This window comes from Pinus tabuliformis, chromosome 5_2 (genome assembly GCF_031772625.1).
Source record: "Pinus tabuliformis cultivar Carrire ecotype Pingquan chromosome 5_2, CPIR1, whole genome shotgun sequence".
NCBI classification, from domain to species: domain Eukaryota; kingdom Viridiplantae; phylum Streptophyta; class Pinopsida; order Pinales; family Pinaceae; genus Pinus; species Pinus tabuliformis.
In genome coordinates this window covers 476,467,485-476,473,980 of record NC_142306.1, presented here as the reverse complement: position 1 = coordinate 476,473,980, position 6,496 = coordinate 476,467,485, and positions in this window count along the sequence as shown.

Below are 6,496 nucleotides of genomic sequence, written 5' to 3'. Positions count from 1 at the left end.
TTATTATTAATGGTTAATATATCTCTAAACAACATGTATAGCAATCATAATATTAGTTAATTGAACTACTTCATTAGCTGTATATTTATCTTAAGTCAAACGTGCTTAAAATCCAAATCATTTAATTACTTTTCTCTCGGTTGGCTTAGATCTACATCTTCCTTATTGAGATAGACTTAGGACTTCTTTCCTTTTTCTTCAATTCTAGGATTAGTTTGCTTTTAGATTAATCATTACATTTCTAGAAATCCTCTTGTCAAAGGGATAAACATTAGTTGTGGCTTAGCTAGGCCCTAAATCATCTTAAGGATCACTTTCGCACTTGAGATGAACAAGAGAGTTGATCTGATGTATCTTCTCTATTGGTAAGTAAAAGGTATACTTTAAGCCAGTAAAGATAGAAACAAGGTAATTGGACCTAGTTTAACTAGTTGGAACCACCAATCCAAACAAAAGAGTTTCTTTAAGTTCCCGACCAGGTAGTCTCCCTTATAATGTTGAGGCAGACATTTCGAACCTACAATAATTTTGGCTCTAGAAGGAGGGCTTGAAGACTTGTTTTCTTTTTCCATTTTTTGTATTTTAATTTTTTTATTTAATCATAACGGCTCTTCCCAAACTTATGATTTGGAGTTGTATCTCTGGACGCGCATCCACCAATACTCCACCAGAAATAGTAAGACACTTTTCAAAGGTAAATAATAGTAAGAGAAATAGTAAGACACTTGTCAAGGGTAAATGACAGTAAGAGGAATGCTTATGCATTTGATCATGTCTTATAGTTTACTAAAAAAAAAATCAAATTCTACTTTTCATGATATTGATGAAGGCAATTTATGCAGGATTTTTACTCTTGTATTCTCAAGAAAAGCCAAAAACTGGTGTTAATCTCTTCTAGTTGCCTCTATTCACAATTGGGATCATATCATCGAATAATTCCTTTATAAATTTGACAGTTATGATTATGAACATGTATATGGTGAATTTAAATATTTATGAAGATTTGAAAATGATTCTTTCTTAGATTTTACTATTAGATTTCAATTACTTTTCTTGAGATTCAAATCTGAAGATAAACCTTCAGACAATGAATTAATGGATTGGTTTCAATATGTTTGTTTTCTTCCTCCCATTTCAAATCCATATGTAACAATTGCAAGCTTTGATGACTCTCCTTCAACTTCTATTAATATTATCAAAAACTTTGATATAGAGGTGCATATTAACCATGATGAAGTGGCCTCGACCATATATGACAAAGTTTTAAAACTAGTACACACCTCTTATAGCATTAATGATAATAATGCTAATGAATGATTATCATAAAGCTTGCAATATTTTGATAAAAAACTACAAGAATAAATCAGTAACAAACTTGAAGAACCACTTGCCATGAAATATGAAAATCACTATGAATTAAATTCAAAAAATCAGATTATAGATCAACAAGTATAGGTAGAAATTGAAGTTTTCAATAATATGCTAACTGCTACAGAAATTTATGAATTTGATCATGTTGATCAAATGCCAAATTCAGGGCATCCAAACAAGAGCCTTTAAAAAACATTAATAGAAAAATGAATGATCATAAATCTAAAATTTGCAATGGAGAAAATATACAAGAATCTATAAATGGATATATTTTTAAATTCATTTCTTTAGACTCACATTTCTCCCTTTATCCTCATATTTTTGCTGATAGCAATTTATGCCCTCTTTACATTAATTTTATTCCAAAAAACAAAGAGGTTGATATAAATAAGTTTCCTATTAGTTTTTATCAAGATAAAGAGACAATTATTGATCATTCTTTTGCTATTAATGAAAATGTGCTTATTATTTCTTCTTGTTTTGATGCATCAATTTGGAATAAAGGGAATTCTAGAGAATGTTATGAAGTCATTTATGATAATTTATCTGACATTGACAATGTTGATTTATCATCTTATACATTAAATCCTCATTATCAAATTCAAATCACATGTGAGAATGAAGAAAACTCTAATTTAGAAATAATTCCAATAAATTCTCATTTCCAAACAATCAATCGTGTTCATGATTTCAATGCTCAAGAATCCATCCCAATCTATGATTCTTATGGTGATCAAGCTCTCATTCCTATCCATAGTCTTGATTCTATACTTCATTCACAAGTTGGTGTTGGCTATCATTCTCATTCCATTATTCTAGTCAATTCTTGTGAGAAGGAAATTGTTTCAATTCAATCCCAATTGTGTTGTAACATTAGTTGCAATAATAGTCTAAATTATGATTTGATTTCATTGTTGTTCCTTCACTTATTTTGTTTGATTTCAGATTTGTTTTTTGTTTTCATTTTTTAGTTTTTAGATATCTTATGCTGACATATTGAGCAATTCAATATTGAACACTCAATTGATGCATTGTGTGAATGGGAAAATGAAATTTCAAATCATAATCATGAACATCAAGAGCTATTACTCTTCCAATTTAAATTAATGTTCATCCCTTATCACTTGTTCATTTCCTCTATAAAGCAGTGCCAACAAGAGGGTGTATTTTCACAATATGACCAGCGATCTAATTCAATTAATAATATTCTATTGTATGTAGTTACCTTCCGTTCATATTTCATTGGCCCATTGCAAAGACATTTGGAAAGTTTTCCCACACAGAAGATTGTTAATAATTTAACATATGTACATAGAACTTACAATTTCATGCAGGTCATTGTATCTAAAAATTCATTTCCACAATCTGGCATGTTATCCTCTCTTTTGAACCTTTTCCAATCATTAATGGATATCCATCCAAATTTCTATATTGAAATTCAGCTCGAAGTGACATTTTTAGAGAGGGTAATTGTAAATAAGTTGCTTCTTATAAAAATGTTAGCAATTAGTGTACATATTATATTGAAATTTATTTCCTTGATTTAACTATATTATTGTTACTAATGTTTGACCGATACATACATTCATTCAGGAATCAAAATGGGAGAATGTTTACATTGGAAGTACGACTATACCTAGTCATGTTTCTTTTCATTCAGTTAGAATTAGGGATAGATTAATTTACATTTAGATTACTTTTCTTTTTGCATTTATTTTATTATTGCAATTTTTTAAGAAGAAAGTAATGAATCTGATTTTTTCTTGGCATCTCCTTTCATTTTCTAGCAAAGTGGTTTATAACATATCAAAGTTCTTATATATTATGATCATATACACTTGTGATGCGCTTGATTGCATTTCTTTTACAAAACTTCATCACATTGTTGAAAATGTTTTTGTAATAAAATCATATATGAAGAAGTTCCAAGGAATTGCTATAGCTTGGCAATTTTTTATTCACAAGTGTTTCTAAAAAAATCATTTTCACCACTCTTGTCCTTCGATCTAAATTTGAGGTGGATGCAATTTGAAAGTTTATTAATTATAGTTTTATATTGAATAAGTAGTTGATGTTGAACATACTTGAATTTTCAGAAATGCATGGGAGAACTTGAAGATTTATTAGGTAAACTTTTAGTCAATGCTCTTTTAGGTATGCATTAACAGGTTCATCTCCATCTGTTTTTAGTTTTATCTTTTTCATAAGTTTACTTATTATTTCTATTTTGTTTCTTTTGCAGGTTTTCATTGGCCTGATTTTGGAGACTTGAGATAAGAAAGTAGTCAACCCTTTTTAATTTGCAATATGTCCAGGGAAGTATTTGTTGTTTCACCAGAATTTGGGTATTCTTTAGTTTTTATTTTATTCATATTTTTATTTCTTCGCACATTTAGAAATATGATCCAATAATCATATTGTGCCTCTCATCAATGCAGTTGAAATGACATGCTTAGACTCTTTATTACTCAGATTTGCTACAAATAGAGGAAAATTTACACAAAACTCTTGTAGAAAATGATCTTATCCATGATTTTATCTATACCTGTTTTGAATCTTACATTTTCCAGTTAAGTTAAAACCTTTTCCATTGTGCTCATTCATTTTACATCTGCTTCAGTCACATTTCTTCTTCCAAATTGATTCAAGGCCTCTATTTGGTAATTATCAGAATCCCAATTTTCTATTATTCACTTTCCGATATCGGATTCTTGGGTTTATGTTATATCGGAACCATTTGAGATAATTTCAGAGGCATTTTTCTAAGATCCATGAGCCCTATTTTATTTTATTTGATCAAATTCCTCGATCACATAATCTCGTAAGCCATATTGAGCTATTACCATCTCTAACTTATGATATAATGTTAATTCCAGACCCCTTGTTATTGAAACTCTCATTTAAAAATCTCTATAAGAAATATTTATATTGAGAATTCTGATATAGGAAGTGAAAATTAATTAAACTTCTAAAAATAATTTCCACCGAAAAAACTAAAACAACAAAGGTTTTATTTATCGTAATTTTATCTATCGGAGAATTGTTCTCATTTTGGAAGTCTTTTTTATCAGAGCTCTTACCTATCGCTTTGATTCTCTCGAACATCATAATGTCAGAATATCAAGTAAGTATTCTCGTAGGCCTCTGGCCAATTCATTCTGATATTTCACTATGCTCTCATGAATTCCTATATATATATATATATATATATATATATATATTCTTACTTTCATATTATCGTGGTGGTCAAGAGGTTGGATGCATTTTAATTATAATTTAATCAAATCCAAGTATTCATTTCTCAGGATGACTTTGTGACTTTAGGGATATGCATTCTTCATGGTGTGTGCACATGGCCCTATTTTACTCTTCTCGACAATCTTCTTGGATAATGAGAAATTTCATCACTTGTGGTTGGTTTATGTTTCTACCTTTGTCTCATTATTGAATTCCCATTTCATTATCTCAATAATTTTTCTAGTGTGCATCTTCATTTGTTTTTCAAGGCACTCTTGAGCAACCACTATGGTAATGCAACAATTGGTAAGGAATTTGGAACAGGTAAAGGTAATAGATCATGGTTAAATCATGTTTGATTTCTCTTATATTTGAGTTTTGATATATCACTCTATATTTAGCATACAAAAATTTCAAAACCTCTCCATCTACACATATGCATTACATTATTTGGACTCGATCTTGATTCTTGACAATTTATGAGAATCATGGAGTGAATATGAAATTTGAAATATTAAGAGAACAATCCTCATTGCAATTCATAAATAAGCATCTCTTCATTCTCATTTTTGTGTATTTGTTTACTTCTAATTCCTTGAACGTGAGACATCATTTTCTAGGTTACTGCTTGCTTTAGTTTAGATTTAATAAATGATGATTTTGGGTCAATGAAATTTCAAAAAAAAAAAAATCAACTTCTTCATGCTTTTACCTCGAATCAAAAGGGGAGGTTATCTTTTGTTGGAGAAAATGATATTTCCTAGGTAAGATTAAATGAAATTCTTCAATAGTAAGTTTTATATTCCCACTTTCATTCATTTTCATTTCTTTACTTTTGGTTTCATTTTTGTTTTTAAGATTTCACTGATATAAAACTCTGTTTTGCAGCTCTTCATAAACTTTTCACACCTCTATCAGATCAGATTTGGATCTCATTCTCCTTGTTTTCTTTTGAGTTTTGGAGCAACAGTAATAATTGTTCATCAAATCAGCTAAATTGGGGAGTCCCTGAACTTTTTATTTGTTTCATAAAAATTGCTTTTATTGGAAAATTGTCAAGATGTTTTTATGCAAGTTTTTCTTTGAAACAAGAAAATTTGCAGCAGACAAAGACTTTTCATTTGGGCTGAATTTTATTTCATGACTACTATTTCCCTTACGGTTTGGAAGCTTAATTGCTTGTAAGTCTGTAAGATAAAATTTATTAAAATCTCAACATAAAATGAACATTCACATGATTATCCTCTTTTACTTGTTTTTTGAGACATTTTATAGTTAATCTTGTTGGAGTTGGTTCTCTAAATTTGAGATTTTTCTTTTAGCTTTCACTTTCTTCATTTTTACATTTTTTTTGTGTTTGTTGATTTCTTTTTCACGTCAATTTCGAATTATTTTCCTTTTTCTTTCGGTTTTGGCTTGATTTTCGTGACTCCACCATTATTTATGTGGTTGGCATACATCAAGGAAATTTTTAGGGGCTAATATTCGCGGGTGGGCTAATTTTCCATGCTTTTACCAAAAGAAATATTCACTAATTTCCATTTTTATAAAAATGACTCGCCCAAATTTTATAGTATAAAATTACTTTACCTTAAATATCACCAAAATTAGGTACTTATATAAAATCATTAGAAATTTTACAAAAATAACACTAAGCTTTTTACAGTTTTCATATTAGGGACTAGAAATATTCGCTAAGGTTTCTAAACTCTAAGATAAATTTTCATCCTTAAAATTTTCCCTGGTATACATGGGAAATATTTACTCTGTTTGTTATCATTAAAGCTATATATTTATGGAACCATAAAACCCTCATGCTTTAAAATATTTTTCATGGAGGAACACACATCCTTTCTAAGCGGTATGGTTTACCTTTTCAGGGAAAGAA